Source organism: Aquila chrysaetos, chromosome 12 (genome assembly GCF_900496995.4).
Source record: "Aquila chrysaetos chrysaetos chromosome 12, bAquChr1.4, whole genome shotgun sequence".
Classification (NCBI taxonomy): Eukaryota; Metazoa; Chordata; class Aves; order Accipitriformes; family Accipitridae; genus Aquila; species Aquila chrysaetos.
Genome location: NC_044015.1, coordinates 17880021 through 17901657, shown reverse-complemented (window position 1 = coordinate 17901657; position 21637 = coordinate 17880021). Strand labels below are relative to the sequence as shown.

The 21637-nt window shown below is 36.7% G+C and overlaps 1 long non-coding RNA gene across 11 annotated transcripts in view; it reads left to right on the top strand.

Annotated features, from left to right (window-relative positions):
• The first annotated feature begins 285 nt into the window (after positions 1–285).
• The window catches only part of LOC115349001, a 65327-nt gene continuing 43975 nt past the window's right edge, over positions 286–21637 (top strand). For 9 of the 11 annotated variants that reach the window (XR_003925987.2, XR_003925991.2, XR_003925994.2 and 6 more), the window contains exon 1: positions 286–706. This is a non-coding gene — a long non-coding RNA (uncharacterized LOC115349001). Of the gene's footprint in view, positions 707–14674; positions 14804–21637 lie in introns of all 11 variants that reach the window. The other 2 variants (XR_003925989.2, XR_003925995.2) reach the window with 1 other exon arrangement.

Sequence of the window (21637 nt, the reverse complement as noted above, 5' to 3'; positions counted from 1 at the left end):
AAAAAAAAAAAAAATTAGAAAAGAGAAAACAACCCCACTTTAGCTAGACAGAATAGAGTTATTCTGTAAAAATCATTGTACGGTTTGTAACAGTGTGTTACTCTAAAAGTCAAGTCCCTATCCCTGAACCTGAAGAAAGTCACTTCAGTTTCTCTGTGCTGCCCAAGTTAACTGCAAGCATTTCCTGACACACAGAACTCGGGCAGAAAAAGGAAAAACGTCAACAGGAGAAAAGCACAGCTTCCAAACCCCACCCACCAGCTTCAGTCAAAGGGATGACTTCAGTCCCTTTCCTAACTAATCCTGTCACTATAAAATCCTACAGTCATTCTTCAACACATAAAGGGAAAACGGACTCACTAGGAGGACCTAGACTGTTTCAGCTTGAACTGTTAACCAATGGTGGAAATGCAAGAATGCTGAAGTTGTGCCTTCGGAGCCAATAGAGTGGATTTGTGTGTCCCACATGACTGTGTTTCCCCTGTCTTTCACATGGGCAGTATTTAGTTCAATTCAGAACTGCAGATAGTATAGCGTGCAGAGCAGCAATGGGATGTCTGAGCACAAGTGGCTGACTTCCAGGCGACTTCAGGAAGCACATTTGTACGTTTCTCCTGAATTAAACTGGGATTCTGCACCCTTGACATCCTCTGACCCTCCTTGTCTCTGCAGAAGGAGACAACGACCTGCACAGCACAACAAAACTGTGAGTACTGGGTCTATGTATTTTTATTTTCACCCAGAAAAGCCAATCTCTTAAAATTGTCAAAATGCTACGTGCACTAGATCAATGGTTACTTTTTCTTATGAGATGAACAAGTATCTAAAGTGTTATTCAAATTCAGAAATATTTCTTGCATGCTTCAGTAAAAGAAAAAAAAAAAAAGAAAAAAAAAAAAAAGAGTTATCCTCCAGGGCAGTGCCTGCATGCACGCTGCATGCCACACTGCTTCCTGACATAGCCAGCATGCTGCTTTGTTCATAAAGAAAAACAAAGACAAAAAGCCCTACACACGTACGTTGTTCACTTTTATTTGTACTCTGTGTCTAATCAGGCCTGATCTGTCCCCAAGGGGAAAAAATAAAGACAAACTTTAACTCCGCCAACAAGGGCAGCCCAGACTTTCCAGACATCTGACAGTTATTATAATTAGCTATGAAAGACAGCAAAGACACTTTGGGGCAAATAGCTCTTACATTTGGAACAATGAAGTCGAGCAAGGTTCCCATCCCACCCCTTCCACGGGGGGAGGGGGAGAAGCGAACCAACAGGGGAGTGTTAGAAAAGGGTTATGGCTGGACTGAAAAAACACAACTAGTGTAATATCTGGACTCGCTCAGCACGAGGAGAGGCTTTTTGATAAGCAACTTTACCTCTAGATCACGGCTTGCATTCACTCAGAATCCTGGTGGGGTGGGAAAGGGTGTGGGGCTTTTTGCAGCATAACGTCAGAAGGTCAGGGTGGAGGGGGCAGCGGGGATGAAGGGGGCAGAAGGAATATCCATAGCAAGAGACGTTACAATTGCTTCCCAGAGCTTTGCTGGCCAGATCTGCTTAAGCCCAAGTTGCTTTCTGGGCAAGATTTATGAGAGTTCTCAAACAGAAGCAACAGACAAAGGAGAGGGGTTTTTTTCTTCTTTTCCGGAAAAGAAATTGAACCCAAATGGATAACTGTATAATAAGAAGCACTGATTTGTATCTTTGCTCTCTTTTTTCCCCCACATGTTCATAAGACCTTTAATAAGATCTTCCCCCCCCGCCTGCATACTCCTTCCCACACCCCCTCCCCCCTCCCCTACCAAAAGTTAGATCCTGAAAACTACGATCAGAAGGGAAAAAGCAAAGACAATAGAAATCTGACTCGGTCCTGGCTAGGCTGGATCTCTAATAAAGCATGAAGTGAAAACAGTTTCTAAGTGAAAGACGAGCAGACTTCTTTTAAAAAAAAAAAAAAATTAAGGGCAATAAGGAGAAATTGTTGAAAGACTCCAGACGCTACTAATTATGGCTTAAATAAATCTTCCTGGGCAGATGTTTGCTTGCTCCCTCTGTGGGGAAAGGAACGTTAAAGGAAGCATTTTTTAAAAAAGGATTTGACATGAATTTTTTACATATGATTTTTTTTTTTAAATACACCATTTTATTCTTTGTCTGCTCTCCTGTTATCTCCCCCTCCCCCAACCGCCGCCCACTGTGAGCTGAGACACCTGAAGGCTAGACACAATGATCAACAGAGCACTGCGCTCGCCTGTCTGGATTCCAGCCAGATTTTTTTTTTTTTTTTTTCCCCTCCACAATCAAGGAGCCTGCACGCAATGCATGGCAAGCCCCTTGCTCTGCTATGTGCAAATCAGACAGAAGTCTGAACCGTGCTGCAGAAAGATTAAAGACAAACACAAGCCTTTCCTCCTTATGTCAGCCAGGCTCAGTTTCAACTTCATTGTGATTCGCAAAAAATATGAAATAAGAAACTTTGTGAACATATATGCACATTATTGCACGAAACATATGCATATGTGCACACACTTTCCAACACAGTGTAACTAAGGGCATCTACTGTTTCTCATTTTACAGTGGTTTCTACTCTAGCTTTACAGTCAATGCAGTATTTTATGTTAAGTTCATGCGTCACTTACATAATTGCTGTGTAGCTCTCAAATACTATGGAAAGATTTTGTATACATATACAATATACTACATAAAGGCAAATAGCTAGTGTACAGAGACCTACATCTGAAAGGCAGTTTAGCTGAAATACTTGAACATATTTGGGTTTAGAGAGATTAGCAAGATCTCCTAGGCAGTTTTGTGGCAGTTTTAAACAAGGCAGCAGCAAAATGCTTTACAAGTAGGTTGTCTTCAAACCAAAGAAGGGGAGCATGGCAGGGGACTAGTTAGCTGGTCTTGCAACCGCCAGCCTTCCTGTTGCCACAGCCCAGAGGAACACCGACTGGCCCAGTGTCATCATGCCACAAAGTTGGTCTTGGGAATGCAGGACTCCCCAAAATAGTTGCTCTCCGTTTGGTGTGGCTATGGGTGGGGTTAGCAGACACGTACAGGAAAAAGGGACATTCAAAGCATTTATTCTGCTTAAATTTTAAATGTATGCCGTGCGGACCTATTTTCTAAAAGTTCTTTGGAATTGCACTGTCTTCTGGTATGGTATGATACACATGCTTAATTTTTGCTTTTCAATACGGACTTTGTGTGAAAAAGACTTAAAAGAAAATAAGTTTTTAAACACACATGCACATACACACACATACACTGCTTTTAATTTACTCCCTGAAAAGGCTTAAACTGTATTTTAGTCACACTAACAGGCATCATGATAGAAAGATAGGATTTTTTTTAGCTTTTTTCTTTAATATTGCTAATAAACACTATTTAAAAAGGAACCCAGCATAGGTATCCCACAAATACAGTCTTAAAAAAAACCCCTTCCTTTCCAAATAGCAGCAGACACATACAAAGAAAAGATAGCATGTAGAGGCAACAATATCCACAGGCAAGGTAAAGATTCTAGAAAGCAGATTTCAGAGAAATGAAGAGAATGAATTGAGCGCTGTGGTCAAATTTGTATTCCTGTATTTTTTTTTTTTTTAAACAAGATATTTAACACTTTTCTGAAGGAACATTTTATATACCTTATATGAAATGTACAAGCAAACTCAACACAACAGTCATATATGAGAAGTATATACTTGTAAATTACATCTATATACACAAATTCACTAGTATTATTGTGCTAATTTCCCTTCTACTTTTCCTGGCATATTGTGCTGGAAAAAATAAAATTTGTCATTTATGTTTCACAAATGTATTTCAAAATAATGCCTGCAGCTATGTTTGGAAGTGCTGACTTATTTTCTTAAGTTTTTTATCCATATTTTTATCCATTTCCTGAAGACTGAAATCCTACAGAAATCAACTCCTCTAAGCTTCAGAAGTGATTTACACACTAGCTTGTATTAGAAGGGATATCTTAACTAGCAGTTTATATATTGTTTGTCAATGCAACAGTAATGAATAATCACTTAAGAGTTAAGCATTAAACCTGAGCATATGAATACAGGGCTCTTGCCTCCATGTTTAGTTCAACACTCTCCCCTTCTCCCAGTAAGTTTTCTTGGTTTTTGTGAACACTGGGTGTTCAGCAGCTTTTACTAAAGTAGGCAGGAGATACAAATGCGCAGTGTTTTTGCAAATATGGCATTATCATCCAGCTGCTGTTGTCCAGGCACCTAAGATTTGGAGCTATGTGTTTTAGCAAAGAGCTTATTTACCTAAAAGTGAAAAATTCTGACCTATTTTTTTTGCTGACTTCTTTAAACTTTTAAATAGTTAATGTGGAAACAAAGCAATCACGGAAGCTTATGCATATTTATGACTCCATTCCTTAAAAATTTGATGTCTGTTACAGCTCATCTCTTAGTCTATGGCCTCCAATTGGTTGTGCAAACTCCACGGTGCTACTCACATAAACTTCAAGTTCTAATTTCCTTTTTTAAACTCTCCTCTCCCCTCTTCCCCCCATACTTCCTCTGTTGCATCTGCTTGTTTGAGCCTTTCCTACTTCAAGCAGAATTGCAAGTTTTAGTCATAAGAATGAAGTCTTCAGGATTACTTCCAAAACTTTCAAAAGATTGGTTGTTTCACTTACACCTTTACACAGCAGAAGTAACTTGAGTGCCTACCAGAAACATAGGCGGTCTCAATAAGGTAACGGGGTCAAATGAGCTCATGCATTACAGATAGGAAGAGAACTGCGCATTGCATTTTTATAGATTAAAAAGCACAGAGTGTTTTAATGTAAACAGATTTCTGATATTTTGGCAAACTGTTGCAAAGCTCAAACTACAGCTGAGCCAAAATGACTTTCGGCATGGTACAGTTAGACCAGATGGCCACGTGTTCTTTTCTTATTTAGATGAGACTTTTCCTTTCAATAACATCTTTCTTCCTGACCTGCTTAAAAATTCCAGCGAATGAAATCAGCACAGGATTTTCAATTCTAATTGACCATGTGCAAAGGAAGGGCCAGTAGAGAAATCAGTAGGGCCATTGTAAGGCACACTGCATCAATCTCCCCTTTGTCCTGAATCTTTTCTAGCATGAGCTAAAATAATTAAGAATATTTAATTTATATTATTGGTACAGCAGCAAATCTTTTTACGTTCAGGCAAAAATCATTGCAAGTTCCTCTCTTACAAATGCATGCAACAAGGAATACATATGTCTATCACACACCAGACAAACAGGTACTCAGCATCATTTAATTGCCAAATACTTTAAAAAAAAAACCAAACAACAACCCTCAGGAAAAGAGTGAACAAAAATAAAGGTGTCTGTGAATTAAAGCATAAACTGCTTTGCCTTGTCTAATAGTCAGAAAATGTGAAGAATATAGTACTTCTCAAATTTAAAAAAAATTAAAAATGCTAAAAAAATTATAATTTTCCACTGTCCAAAATGCTCACCCTTAAAACATCTGTAATCTTCAATTGCTATTAACTTGCCTACATAGATTTTACACACACATATCCCACCTACGCTATGTGGGTTGGTGATCACAGTCTCACTTGTGTCTGTGTGATCTACATGCAAAGTACAGATTGTAAATACTGTATATATCACACACAAACATTATCTACAGAAATATGCACACAGATGACATCATTACAGTCTATTTGGATTTAGTGAGATATCTGTGGAGTAATATAACAATATTTATCGAGATTTTGCAAGTAGAGAATGTAAAAGATGCACAAGGTCCTACCCATATGTTTACATAGCCCATGGATAAGGTAAGTGGGTAAAATGAATCCTTTAGAAGAAGGGGGCAGGCGTAGGGGAGAAGATGAATTGAAAGCAATACATAGCAAGTTTGGTTGGTTTTGGTTGGTTTTGTTTTGGTTTTTTGTTTGGGTTTTTTTGTTTTGTTGTTTTGGGGTTTTTTTTGTTTCCTTTTTTACACAGGGGAAAAAAATCAGCAACAGATTTATTATTCCTGTACTATTTTGTACAAATTCCCTGTACTATTCACAGTTTACTTTAACATTACGCTTGAGTGGTTGATGGTTTCAGATTATCACTATAAGCTTGAATCAAGAAACAACCAAACAGCTCTGGAAAATAATTTCTGAAAAATAATTACGAAAATGGTTTCAACAAGATAGCATTTTCTTCAGTTAAATCAGGTTTTCATTAAAACTCCAGTCACTTTTTAAATGTAGGTGAAAAACAACTCGGGAGAAAATGCAGTGGGCAGCATGGCCTTTGCATGCAGTCCAAGTAACATGTGCGTGAAGAAACATGCCTGAGAACATAAAACAAAGCACAGACTTTGGAACTGGCCAGGCAGATGTGGTAAAAGGTCTAGTTTCAGCTGTCCAGGAAGATGCTTTGTAGCCTTGGGCAAATCATTTAACTGCCTGACTTCTCATCTACATCATATTAGTAGAATTCAGGTTTTGAATTTATGATTATTATTGCAAGGTTGGCATTGAGATACCACAGCAAAGAGTACTGGAGACACCTCACATGCTTGAAAAGAACATAAAATTCCAGACAGAACAATAGGCTTTTGTTGTTATTATTAAATCAGATCATTTTTGGTGTTGTATTTCTATAACTAGACAAGATACAAAGCCTGTTTCTCAAGAGGTTCACATAACTCAGTTCTATCTTAATTTTCGTAAGTTTTTCAGGTACTTGAACATTCACTTTTTATTTTTCGCTAACATGCAACAAAAGCTCAGAATATAGGATAAATGGAAGACACTACTCCATCTGTAACGATGCTCTCTCTCTATTCAACATAAAGTGCTGTCATGCAAGTCCTAACACTAAAATGCTGACTCCTGTAGAGTAATGGCTTATTTAACAGACTGTCCCATGGTACCAGTGAGACTAACTGCAGGCTAAAATGCTTCACCATGTGACCAGGAGTATCAAACCTGAGCCCTAGACATTTACTACCTCCAGTATTTGTGCACCAAGGATCTGATCTTGTAATGGCATTGAGCATGTTCTTACTTCTAAATCCCAAAGGCAATCTAGCAAACCACCACTGTGCTCAAAGTTTGGCACATGCTTAAAGCATCCTGCTGAAATAGGTCTTCAATTTCTACAGAACCCTTTGCCATGAGAAGTAAATACCTTCGCTGGCAGTCATTAAATTGTGGTGCCAGTTTCACCTTTCTGTTTCTATTGATGATTCTTTGACTCCCACCATTGAACAGACTGAGTTAGAAACACTTGGGCAGCAACTCTAACAATCACTGCACAGGAACAGAGATCAGTAGGCCTGAAGTAATCATAAGATTTCATGGAAAATTTTTTCAGGCCGCCATTTTGTGACTAACTGAAATGACGGTGTTGTGCACATGGAACTGGAAACTTTGTTTTCCCTCAGTGAGCAAGTATGAGATCTCTGTGCAAAAGGAAAAAATCATTTTCTGCTGAATGTTTCTATTAATCAATATTCATGCACAGTATGAGAGAAATACTCAGACTTTCAGCTATCTTGTGTCAGTGCTGTTCAGGAGTTGTAAAAATTAAGAAAAAGGCAATGTGGCAGATCTGCTGGTCATCACAGCGGGTTTGCAGAAGGGTTGGTGTAGCGTGAAGCGGGCAACAGGGAAATATCCTGCATGGAAGTACGGCCTTGTGCAGTGCTCAGAACGAGGAGAGGAAGTCAGCAAAATGTGCACGGTTACGTGCAATTGATGGGCTGTATTTCACCAACCTATTTTTACTGTCAAGGCTCCAGACTATATTAGGAGTCTATCCAGACTCTTAAGCTATAGGATGTGGCTAATGGGATCAGATAAAATTATTAAAATCAGTTTGGTCTCATGATTTCAGCTACTAAGTGTAATAGATGCAAAACTGAAAGACTTAATCGTATGATAAAAGTACAAACACCTCTTTGTGTTTTACCTCTACTTTTTTTCCAGTTTATAGAAACTGTGAGGGTTTTGTTTTGTTTTATTAAAACCCATAACCATAGCAAGCAAGATGATTATTTTCTTGCAGCATGCCAGTTGCAACTGGTTTCCTCTATCCAAAAAAATAAGCTCAGAGGCTGTAAAAACAAATTTTATACTGCATCCCATGAAATATTTTACATAAAGTCTCCGGTTAAGAAGCTTCAGAAAAAAGGATGGATTTGTTTACAGAGTTTGATAATGGACTTGTTTTAGAAATAAATATCTGGTAATTTCCCAGAATGTCTTATCCATACACTGAATTTGTGCTACTGATTTCAAGCATTATTTTTAGTTGATTCAAAACCACTTTTCTAAGAGTATAATTTGCAAAAAAGAGGATTTAAAAAGATGAGAAGTCTAGCGAATGACAACAGTGAAGAAAAGCAGTTCCCAAGGTTGATTAAAAGACATAGAAAGGGTTAAAATTTCAGATCTTTATGTAAGAATTAAAAATAAAAGGAGAGTTAAAAAGGGGGGTAAGGGGGGAAGAGCTAAGCTGCTGGTGACTTGAGTGTATTTATGGATTACTATGTCCTGAAAAGAAGAAAACCAGAGTTGTAAGATGACACTGCAGGGGTTGTCTGGACTTTTCACCGAGTGTAAAGTCTGTTTAGTCAGTGTCTTAATGCCTAATGCTGACCTTTGCCCCCTTCACTCCTCCCTGCTCCAGGTGCAACATTTTTGCAAGTGCTTTAACATTATTGGAAAGTTTGTGCAGGTTTCACACACTGCAAAGTGCACACAGCATTTTACACAACATCATCCATTACACACAACCAGTATCAAAGCTTAGCACCTTTTTTTATCCTAAGTACACGCAATGATTTGTTTTACGCATTTTTCCCTTTTTAATTATTACTGCGTTAAATTAATAAAAAGCTTCTTTGTAAGGATATTCCATTTGCAAAATTCTATATAACAAGATACAAGATTAAGTTTAAACTCATGTCACATACTCCCCAGCACTGTGAATTATAGGAAGAGTATGCAACGTATGCCAACAATGCTACTGATCTCTCAAATTAATTCTTTTTGCTATGGAAATGGGAGACAAAACCAGAACCCATTGCTACAAAACAGCAAGGCACTTCAGCTGATTTCTCCCAGAAATAAATTGATTTCTTGTATAGTTATTAATTATATTGGGACTGATATGAATTTTAAAGAAAAACACAACAGTTTTACAGACTAATAATAAAAAAGCTAAACTACATAAGGTCTGTATAATTTAAATTTTGATTTACAAAAACGAGTGTAGTAAAATGTATATTAAATATGAGATGCTATAAATTCTACAGTTGTCAGTGATGCAGATAATATATAAGACAGCACATGCATATGTAATGTTTATTCATCTATGCCTTATATTTAATAGACAGTTGCTAAGATTTTTGAGGGGTTGCAATTTCACTTTGCTGGGGAAAAAGTATAATCTGGGTACCATCATCTTCGAGACCATTACAGATTTCATGTTGTTTCTGAAAAGCCTACCATGGGCGTTTTGTCCCACTGTGGGCAAGGGACCTGTTCTCCCCATTCATATTATGTTGCAGGACTGATGCCTGCTTCAGATATGGACCTGGCATTTAAGATCCATAAGTTTTCCACCGCATGATACCATGTACTAAAATGCACTCTGTACAACAGCAGTATAAAGGTTACTGGAAATACAAGACTGTCCAGTACATGTTTCCTACAATATGCAATCTGTGCCAGCTACGTATGCCTAAAAAATTTTTGAAATTATGATTTAGATATTTAAAAGCTTTAAATAACTAACTGACTTCCCCCACATTCCTTCCTCACTGAACTACACTGCAAAATTTTCATTAAGCTGAAAGAAGAGAAAAGAAGAAAAGTATAGGTTTAAGAGGTGAATAGCAGCAGGTACTCTTTGTGGAGAACCTCAGTAGTCAGAACTGTCTAGCCAAAATAACCCAGGATAACACTTCTTCTAGGTATGATATTACTTCAAGGTGAGACTTGCATAAAAAGAGGTCTGATGAGGGCTTACATTTAGGGAACTTCCATGACAGAAATGTGTTTGGGTCTGGAATAAAGCATTTATTTTACTGGATTGTCTTTCAGATATGACAAGCAGCCTACAGTATACTGTATCTTTCTAAAGAATACTTTGTTGTTTCCCTATGACATCTATATATAAATTAATTTAGGCCATCTTCATTATCTAGATAGTTTTAAGGGGTTCAGTTTTGGAAGAGTTTTTTCTTTAAAACAAAACATGGATCTTACTATACTAGTTTATTCTAGGAGTAGGCACAGGGCAAGGGATCAAAATATCCTGGGAAGTGCCCTGAAACAGTTTTCTTACGTTCTTTGATTTCATTTGTAATATTTGGACTACAAGAGAATCAAGAAAAAAAATAATGAAAAGTTGTTTATTGCATGACAGACTATTTCTAGAGCTGGGCAGCTTTATCTCAGCACAAAGAATGCTCCTGTTCTCAGTGCAGCTGCTAACAACTCACCAACACTCCTTGTTTAAGTGTAGGGTACAATTAGAAGCCAAAACTTTAAAGCAACCTGAAATGTTATTATTGTAGTAAGCTATGCAACTGGATTTGATCTCAAGCCAGACTGTATCCCATTGCTCCTGACACTGTTTACAAGACATATTTAGTGCAGGTGGTGCTCTCCTTAATTTCACTGAAGGTCAAGTGTACTTGTCATAATTGTATTTTTTTGCACAGCTAAGAATTCAACGACTTTTGTAGACTGAAAACAGACATTGTTTCTGTGAAGGAAATGCATAGCACTGAAGAGATGGACTTGAAATAAACAGAAAAGTAATTTTTCACACTGTTTTGTCCTACTATCTCATCAAGATCATCACTTTTGAGGTTGCTGTATATCAGTGGAAGCAGCCATTTGGGTATTTACACTTAGAGAACTTCAGAATCCTTTCCCTGGAAAAAGTGGTTTCATTTGTCTTGCTTTCAGTGGCTACTATAAATCTTTTTCAGGACTACAATCTGAGATTAAGTTCTTGTAATGTTTGTAAACGACTGATTTTTACAATGATTTGCAAGTATAAAATTGAATAAAACTGAAATTAGTCAAGTTTCTAATTTAAGTAGAGAAATAATAGATAACAAATATAAATTCATTTAGTCTGTTTTTTTGGAACATCAAAATCAAGTCTTTCAGAGAAGACTTACATAAAAGCTTATTGCCTGTAAATTCTAAACTTAGTTCTTACAATTGTTATACACCATATGAAATCTGCAGAAAAAAATAGCGTGGTAGAAGTAGGACACTATTCTTGTATCTTGATTCATTTACCCTTATGAAAAACCAGTCCCTTCCACACACAATAAGTGCACCTAAAATACTGGAAATTGTCTGCTGAACCTGCTTTTTCTGTGAACATGCATTTCCCTCATCCTCAAACTTACAATCATTCCTCATGCTTGCACTACACATTTTACCTGAAGAAAGGAAATTAAAACAAACAATCTTTGAATTGTGCTTGGTTTTAAAGTTCTTTTCCAAGTCAGTTGAAAAAAGCCATACCAAAAAAAAAACCCAAAACCAAACAGGTGTCTCCTTCTGTAATTCCTATGTAATATTTCAGTCTTGCATAGCACTTAAAAAACAATTTTCTTCCAGTAAACAACTTCCTAATGTATCATAGACATGGAAGAGAAGAAATCCTTCCTTCCCATTCCTGCATACCATCAGGATCAGAGCTCAGGTGCGCTGCAGAGCATTAGTTCACTAAACTCTAAAACTAAAGACAGATTCCCCTTGTGAAATCCATTCACTGGTGAGCTGCTTCTTACCTATCTCTTCTACCCCCATCCAACCTGCTTCTTTAAACCACTCTGTCCTGAATCACTGTATTCCTCTGCAAAGAGGGTGTAAGAAGTAAAGATGTAAAAATTGGAACAGGTTGGCATAAATATGAAAAGTTATTCTAGATAGAATGAGATTTTTTGTATTTTACTTAAATAACCAGCTTACATTCTGATTAGTCTCTCTTTCATAAGTTTCCTACTTGAAAAATTAGAGACAAATTTCCTCAAAACACAAAATAGTACAGTAAAGCAAGCACTGTCTAATAAAATTTCAGTAAGTCAAAATATGGGACAATGTTACTTCAATATGTGGGATTCATCTGACATTTTGTTTCCAAATCCAAGCTTCCTTTTTCCTCACCTCAGTGGTGACTCATGTACTTTATCTTTTTGTTGTATTTGTTTATTATTATTAAGTTTTACTGGTTTATTTTATGGTTAAATCCACACTTCAATTCTACAAAACACATCACAAAAAAAAAAAAAAAAAAGAGGAAAAAAGATCCTCTAACCAATATCCTCTGCCAGTTTTGTACATATATTCAGGGAATAAAGTTTACATAACCTTTTTGAGAGCCATTCGTCAAGACTATTCTATCAGTACCAGTATTGTGGCTGAATTTTTCAGGCTCAGGGGCAAAATTTGGGTAACTTAATTAAGATCTTTCCCATAGGAAAAAAAAATTAGAATCTATTGGTCACGTTAATGAAGGAAGTGAAACCTGAGTTACTTAAAAAGTTGCTAAAGTTCATGTCCTTTTCAAAGAGGAATTAAGACTTTTTTGCTGAAAGACTGGTTTAAATTTGTACAAAACAAGAATTCCTGAACTTTGAGAAAGAAATAGGTCAAAGGAAACAGGGACTAACACTGAATGTGTATCAAGTTCATGGATATATTTCTTGACTGCGTAACTGTGAGTTGGTTCCCCAAGGGACATGGCAACATGCCTGTATGCATGCAGGTCATTTTGTAGCAGCTAGCCCAGGGGAATCACATTTAGCTTCATCCCAGCAGGCTCCAATGGGCTAGGATTCCATCATGTGTTTCCAACACACTCCTGGTAGGAGACTGATGCCCTGCATACACAGGTTATGAGAACATTGAGGCCATTGAAATCACCAGAGAGACTTGGGTGAATTCACAAACTTTTTATTGTATTAAGACCTAGCTCTCTACTCTGTTCTCCTCCAGCACCTCTCTGCTGGGTAACACACTACGCAGTGCCTATGTCCTTTTCTTCTTTCTTTGGGATTTACACAGACCAGACAGCAATGATTTCCTACTGGGTGCCCTCAGGATTCACTGCGTGTTTTGGACTTTGCAAAGAGAGAGCAGACAGTTAAGAAAATTTGAGACTTTTATGGGAGAAGAGGTTGTGGCCTTTGGCTACAAGATCTTAATGAGCTTCCTGCTCCTTTTTTCCTTAGCTCTCTACAACAGGAGATGGCAAACATAATGAAGACTAGAATTGTGCATCCCTCCTTGCCAAAGATTTGTCATCCAGTATTTTTAAATTTAGAAACCTAACTTGGCTGGCATTTCTTCTACTGCACAAATGTAAAATAAGTGCGGTTAACATAGCATGAAAGAGAAACGTTAGGCAGACCTACTTCTCAATTGTTCCGTTTGAAAACTAGTACTTTATTTCGTGACAAGCAATAAGATTCACTGAAAAACGCATTCTGCATTAAGAGATATTGGGCATTCTTCATTATATGAGAATATTTCTGAATGAAGACCTTCTGTATTGTTTTCCATTTCCTTAAGAAGGCCTCAGACTGTACCAGCTGTCTAAACATATTTACAGTCTCTCCACACTGCTGCAAGCCCACTGTAGTGGAATTTGTGTAAGGGTCAAAGGTAGCATAACTGAAGAGGGTTTTTTTTTTGGTTTGTTTTTTAAGACACAAGAAGATAGCAACACATTTTCTGCAAACATAGCTACCCATGTAGCTGGCTCATTATAGAAACATTTGTTAATCTAACTTAGAGATGCAACCTGAGTGACTGCTAACCATTTGGCAAACTTTTTTTTTTTAATTTAGTGCTACCTTCTGCAGCTTACTTTTGACTTACCTACTTTGTTCTCTACTGCCCTTTTTTTCCACTTTTTTCTTTGTAAGATGCTAGTTGAGCCACAAAAGCAAACCCTGTATCTCCCAGTATACTTGCCAAGTTAATTTTACTTTTACTTACTTATTTAAATTGGGGGAAAAAAACAAAAAACAAAAACCATTTTTGATCGGATGATACATCCATATCTGAAGCCACGAACTAAGATGAGATCAGATCAAGCTTATCTAAAAGCAGAAAAGCAATTACTGAATAATTAATAGAGCATATTTATCACTTGAATCAATTGCTCTAAAGTTGATAGTTAATATCTTTTCTGAAATTGTTATTTGAAGGATCCCTCCCCCATCCTCCAGAAAAGACATCTGGCTAGCACTGAAGGGAGTTTAGTGTTTGAACATCCCATCTGGTTTCATCATGTTAACACATGATTCCAAGTCATTCAAGAAGTATGAACAATGGATATTGTATTCCATATAGTGCCATGTGGATTTAATCTTTAAAAGATGGTGGCACTGTAGAACTCAACCTTTTAGTTAAAAGTAAAAACTTTTCATGTACTGAAAACTTATTTCTCATAGCCTCAGAAAAGTCTCCATTTTATCTTACCCTAAGAATGACAAGCAGACAATGTGTCCCTCATATAGTGCCACTCCCATTCTTACCTATCATAATACCTATCTTGATAAATCAAGAACACATTTCCTAAACATGGCAGTGAAAAGCAACCTTGACAGACATTTTTTTATGAGAATACTCATTATTTTCATCCTCCACTTACTTCCAGATTGCTTAAAAACAAACACAGAAATTTGCTATGAGGCAAATGAAAGTTGGGCATCTTTGCCTTCCAGAGCTAGTAACTCTACCTTTCACTGAGATTAACAAAATCTACAGTCTCTCTTCAAAACAAATGGTGAGTAAGCATTTTCTTCAACAGACCAGCACTAATCTGTCTCAGTGATGCTTAAAGAACATCTCATTTCTCTTTATCCTCTTGAATAAAAATTCAAATTTCAGTTAATAACATATCTTATTCAAACACTTTTTACATTTATTTCTTCATAAGGATGATTGACCCTTTGTCCTGTAAGACTGATCTTAACAGGTATTTTCTGTATTTATTAAAGGATCGCTAGTAGGAGCAAATATTCAGTAAGTGGCTTTTCATAAAAAGTTAATAAAACTTATTTCAGACTGAAAGAGAATCATAGAAACTTCAAATGTAAGTAGGTATTTGAGTATTTGCTAGCTGTCCTTTAAGCCACCTAGTAAAATTAAATTCCTTTTTTTGAGCACTGCGAAAGTGAATGGATTTTGCCTGTTAGGGCAAGAAGATGGGTAAGTAAATACAGGGATTTGGGAGAGAAACATCTTTTTAGTGGAATGAAGGAGGGCAAACATGCTTTAAAATTTACACAATGTGTGTGATCGTGTCGTTTTTATATCAGATTGCTGCATCTCAACTCACATTTTATTTTTGGAGTTAAGATTCTAGAAGATTTGATTTCTCATCAGAAATCCCTGGAACTGGACCAGGAAGAGGGACTAGTTTATCCTCAAAACTGTGAAGCCAGAATCAGAGCTGTGTAACAAGACATTATAGATTTGGCTGATGAGAAAAGACAGAGAGAATTCTGTAGAGACTCATAAATGAGATGAAATTACACTACCCAACTTTTTCTGAACTCTGTTGAAATGTATCCTTTCCGTAGTATCACCATAATTACCAGCCAGCTCACAGGGTGATGCAAGTTAGATAAGAGTGGGCAAGAAAAGCAAAGCAGATTGCATGACATCAGAATTTTCACACCAACACCTAAATCAAAAGTATTTAAGAGGCTACTGATGATGCTTAAAAGATCACTTCGCATTGTCTGGAAAATTTGTTTACCTGCTGTGTTTCAGTTGACAGAACCTATCTAGAGGATCAGGACTACTGTATTTGGAAACGGAAGGGGCAAAGGAGGAAGAAATATGCTTCAGTTTACTTATGGAAGCAAATAAGTTCCTTGTGAGAGGAACTGGATAAGTTCACAGCAAAGCTGGGTTGAAGGTTAGCTGTATCAATTGGAGATTTTATTTAAACCTATGGAGATCATATAGGCTCTTAAACCAGTGGATTGTAAGGATTCAATGATTACAGCAGGGAAGTTACTGAACTCCCTAATTCATGATAAGATAAAATACTATGTTCATTGATGACCACCTTGGTTTTACAGAACTAAGAGAATTGTTCGCTTCATTTGGCAACACTTCTATCAACTGTTTTCAAGTAATTCTCCTTGAATACTCATTCAGCACAGATTTATGCAAGCTATAGCAGACAGCCTGGGTCAAAGAGTCTTCAGAGTCTGTTTGTCTAATTCAAGTACTCTGTCTAGAAAGGCATTGCTTTTGAGTACTCAAACCCTATTCATTCAGTTCCTTATGTTGGCAGGCACGGAGTCTCCAAAATACACAATACTTTTCTGTCTGTAATTATCATAGAAAATGTTAGGTACCTCCCTCCATCATCCGTAACACCTGAATTACTACAAGCACTTGTCATGCACTAAACAGAAAAAGGGACACTGAAAAAAAGGGACTTCAGGAAACTGAAGTCCTAAACCAAATCTACCTGAAAGCACTTTTAAAAGATTTTAGATTTCTGTGGCCTTAAGACATGAAAAGCATGCAAGATCCTTGCTTAAAAAGAACAAAAGAAAATCCTGCCTTCTAGAATTTAGGCAGTTGGTTAAGTCTTGTTGGTTCCATATAAGCATTTTGCACAACTTGACTTTTTATAGTGGAAATGTTTGACTTCTCAGACAAGATCTAGAGCTACAGTTGGTTCTACTCATGATCGGTTTCACTTAAGATGTAGCAAGAGTTTCCAAAGGAGACAGAATTCATTCAAATGCTTTACTGCCAAGTTAGACCATGCTGGCCTAGCTAGACAACACAAACTTGGTGCCAAATGATCCTGAAGATTAGCAATACATCCATTTAAAAGGGCAGCAGTACAGTGTCTGATAGAACCCTTGTTACTACATCAGTTCTCTGATTTGTGAGAAAGTGTGGGATACTAATGGTAATTTTCTAGTTCTTGGAGTAAGGAGTATTTATTTTCTAGAACATTGTATTCAATCGCCTTGCTCCTACCTATGATGTTTAACTTCATAAAAAATAGAATGCCTTCACAATTCTATTCTGCATTTGGGCAGGGGGAGGAGGAGAAGTATGTCAGCAGTTTGATTTAAGTTTCAGCATTAAGAGAAAAATAAGTGGCTTTATTAAATGTATCTACTCTTGCTGAATATCCACATAGAGCTACCATCATTAACTGAAACTAACAGGTGGTCCTAATATGAAGTCTTGCAAGGGCAGTCTGAATTCTAACTTGGACTTTGATTTGTAACTCACAGCTAGCCTTATGGAGGCTCTAAGTGCATTATGATCCAAATAACTAAATTCAAACTTAAATCTCATCTCCCTTCATTAATGTAACCAAGATACTTGTGTACTGCAGACATTGGGAAACCTCAGTCTCTCCCTCTTGCTAATACAGTCTTGTCCTGCACATATAAATGGCAAGCTGCCAATTAGGGAAGTACACATGCTGCAATGCAAAGAAAAAGAAGTAGATATGTCTGTATGTATTAACTACAAGTCAGACTATTGTCTAATGCAGCTGGACTGAAAAACACTCCAAAAAAAGCTAATTACATCTCCAGTTATTATTATAAATGAAAGCTTTTGTGAGGTAGAATTGCATTCCTCACTGCATCTTATTTCTTGTTTTTAAGTCTTAGTTTTGTTTTTCTTCCACTGATTCACACTCTTGAAAATAAAATTGTTTCAAAGCTATTAGAACAACAACAAAAAAAACGTTATAACAAGGCAATTTATCAAACTATAGAACAAAGAACAAAATTCTCTTCGTTCATTCCATTACCTCTGTGGGCGAGCCTTTTAGTTGCTTTTAGCCATATGTAGAACACAATTCCAACATAGAACCTGGAATTTCATTAAAATATCTAATAAACAAAACCTATTAGTATTGATTGAAACATTTTTATAAAGCTTCCTCTTCTTCTTGGGGAAGGAATGAGCAAGTTACTGGTGAAGCCAGCAGGAGACCAAGGTTCATCTGGGCTCCTGTTCCAGATTCAGAATGAGGTAACATGAGAAACTCCTCTTCGCTTATTCCCCGACTGTCAGGCTGTGGGAACGTATGTTAAGATTATTTCCCTTTACTCCTTGTACTATTAAAAAAAGCAAATTGAGACTATTTTGGACACTGCTATACAGTAACAAAGAAATCTAGGCAATTCTATATGGTTTATCATACACAGAGTTGTATATCACCCTCAAAACCTGGCAGTAGTAATCTAGATCAGGATACCAATAAAACCATGAAGTTAAAACTAAACACACCCCATATGTTCTCTCTCTGTATTTGCTGTCCAGGTACTGTAAGTATCTTGGTCACCATATCTGTTGAGCCTGCTAAAATAAAAATATAGCCATAATTATATTTTATTCATCCTCCTCACTAGTTAAGAATGAGAGACTTAGCATAACTAAATTTTGTGGGCTCTGTAATCTCTGCATGACTGTGCTGCATTCTCTCCTCGTGAAATGCTTGGCATCTTCTTGTGCCACACTACTCAGCATAAGCTGCTTTTCTGTAATTCATAAACCACTTCTGTACACATCCCTTGACATTTTTCATTTGCAAAAGCAACTATATGAAGTGATAGAATTTTCAGAAATGGAAAAAAGTGTCCTACTTTTAACTTAACAGAAAGTGGCATTTCATCTTATAGCCTCGTCAGTGCACTTGTTAGGAATGTGATGTGATGTGCCACGCAGGTTGAAGTGAGTTTGTTTGCCTCAAGGATAAAGTGTCACTTCTCACCAAAAACGTAAGAAGATTTTATTTCATGTTTGACTCCTAATGCACAACTAGTGCGGTCTTTGAATATCAGCTTTTCTGTCAAGCTGGAAGATGGTGATTCATGAAGTTAAACTTCATGTGGGGTTGTACTATTTTTAAAGAAAACTCCTTTGGAAAACATTTCTAAGGATTAAAAGGGAATTTATAGTCAAAACCAGACACATTGACTCCAAAATAGCTGTTTCCCATTCAGCAGCAAATTGACTGTTTCAGACAGATCTCTTCATTCTTCCTAAATTTCAATGAAATTTAATGTAGAACAGAACTAGTTTTGAAGTCAAAGTTTTGTGGGCTGGAAAAAGTGAGCTTTCTGCTTGCCTGTGGTAATGAAATATTTATCAGTTTGCCAGTTAAAAAAAGCAATGAATGGTATACAGTGATTCATTTCTATATGTGAAGGACTTCATATAAATTAGCAATCTAGCATTCAGTGATCACGTGTATTCAACATTGATTCATGTTACTTTATCTCACCCTCATACAAGCATGACAACAATGTGGCCTCCTACTAAGTTTAGTGTTTAATATAATGGGTCAGAGGTACATCAAAGTTGCTTGGCATAATTGGCAAACCAAGACAGAACTAAATGCACAATTTGTGGGGAACTTTCACAAGAAATCCTGTGTGCCGCAGTACCTACTACATAATTTCTAGTAAAAAGTTTTTAGTCCGTTTTGGACAAGTACAACTACTTATGCCAACTTTTCAAATTAAATATCCAGTAAAACCATTTAACAAAACATAAAAATGCCCTAACCAGTCCTCCAGATAAAGTAGTTTATTTTAATAATAGAACTATCACATCCCAGATCCAAATCCACTTTAGGTATTTTAAAAGGGAATTGCAATTGTTAAGAGGCATGCAGATTTATTTAGGGGAGGGGAAGGATGACTTTTGGACTTTGTTTAGTGTAATTTTGAGGGGAAGAGAAAAAGGAACGAGAGAGTCAGCTTTGTATTTAAAATAATTCTTTTGCTGCCAGAAGATTCTGCCATCACAAAATAGGTGATACCTGGAACAAACCAGACAAGATAAGGATCTTCTTAGCCTCTGCTTATGACCAGAGCTAAGCAAATGCATAGCTGACAAAGGGCACTTAATAACCTTTTCCCAGGTCTCTGAAACCTTCATCTTAGTATTATAGATAGCAAGGCTTAAGAGATGCTACTCTTGTTGAAAAGCATCTTCAATTATAAAATTATGGCAGGCTGCCATTTTCTGAGTCAGGGAACTGTGCTGTTTGGATGTCAGGCATTGCAGGGGACTTCTCACAGAGAAAACCCCCAGGTTTCACAGGACTTCAGCAGAATATACTTTATATACACTTGAGGGAAAAAAAAAAGGGGGGGTGGGGACTTGAGAGGACCTGTGCTTGAGAGGACCTGTAAAGATTGGTCTGAGGTGTAGAATGAAGAAAAAATTCTATTAAGTACAAAACCTGTATGTATTTTGAGCTATCTTAATGTTTAAGACAAATCCCTTAAAAGAAATTTCTCGTTGCAAATTGTGTACTGGACTTGCTTTTGTTGGTTTTTAACACTAGAAAGTTTCCTCACAAGATAAAAAAATGCTGGTTGTTTATTAGAGTATCATAAAAAAGGAATATTGTCCAATAAAAAAATAAACCCCATTAAATTAGAAAGTTTTCTATGATTAAAAGAGAGCTATGCAAATATTTAACAAATCTATATCTTCCTCTACCTAGTGCAAGCCAAGCATATGGCGCCGTGCTTGGGAATAAAAGGTGGAGATTGACTAAAATTTATTCTGGGCTCAAATTTTACTTGATGGGAGTTTCATCGAGGTTAGACATCTGTAGATTTAAAAAAAAAAAAAAAAAAAAAAAAAATCAGTAAAACTTGAATGCACTGTACTTTTCATATACTTCAAATAATTCTGGTAATTTAGGTTGTTGATTTTTTTTTTAACGTGGATTTTTGTAAAAGGTTCTCTACGTATTTTAAGGCAGAAGGATCAGTATAACAATTTTAAAGAAATCACTAAAAAGATACATAACTACACATTTAAGAGGAAAAATGCTATTAACAGTCAATCAAATGAAGTAACAAAAGGAACTCAGTAGGTCTCAGTTTACTAAGTGCTACTTGTGTTTGCAGAGAGAAATTTTGCCTAGAAGCATGCAAAATGCAGAGTCATAGCACTCTTCTGCAATGTCGGATCTCAGTGTCATGAGGTACAATGGTTTCGCTGAATACAGATTTAAAACTTTTTTTCTAGTTAAAAGAATTAAAATTAACGGTTAAAACCTCTTCAATGAACCAACGTCACTACAGCATGCTTTAGTATCTGCAGCAGCAGTAATATTTGCCAGGGCACACGCTGTTCTGCCATTATCAGAGCAACTTCTGATAGAGGAACAGAATCAAAGGCCAAATTCTTTCAACCAAGAAAAGCACAGTGTGCAACAATATATGCCCCCATAGGTTTTTATTCCTCTCCCAACTATGACCTTATTACAGGTGAAGAACAGATTTAAATTCTGGAAGTGAAACAAGATGGAGAAACACTGAAAAGTATTTCACATCCTAACTTGAAGGCATGGAGCATTTACATGGTAATGTCTGTATATGTTAATTTAATTAGTAAAATGAAGGTATTGTGTACACCATACTACTCAAAAGGAAGATTCAACTGCATGCACCAAAATATTGTTTGACTTGCTGCAAAGAAAATATTTACAAAATTTACTAAAAATTTCTTGATGAATAGTATGATTTATGCACTCATGAAGCAAGCTTGCCATATCAGTCCACTTTCCTATACTAACTTTACTTAAGGAAAAAGT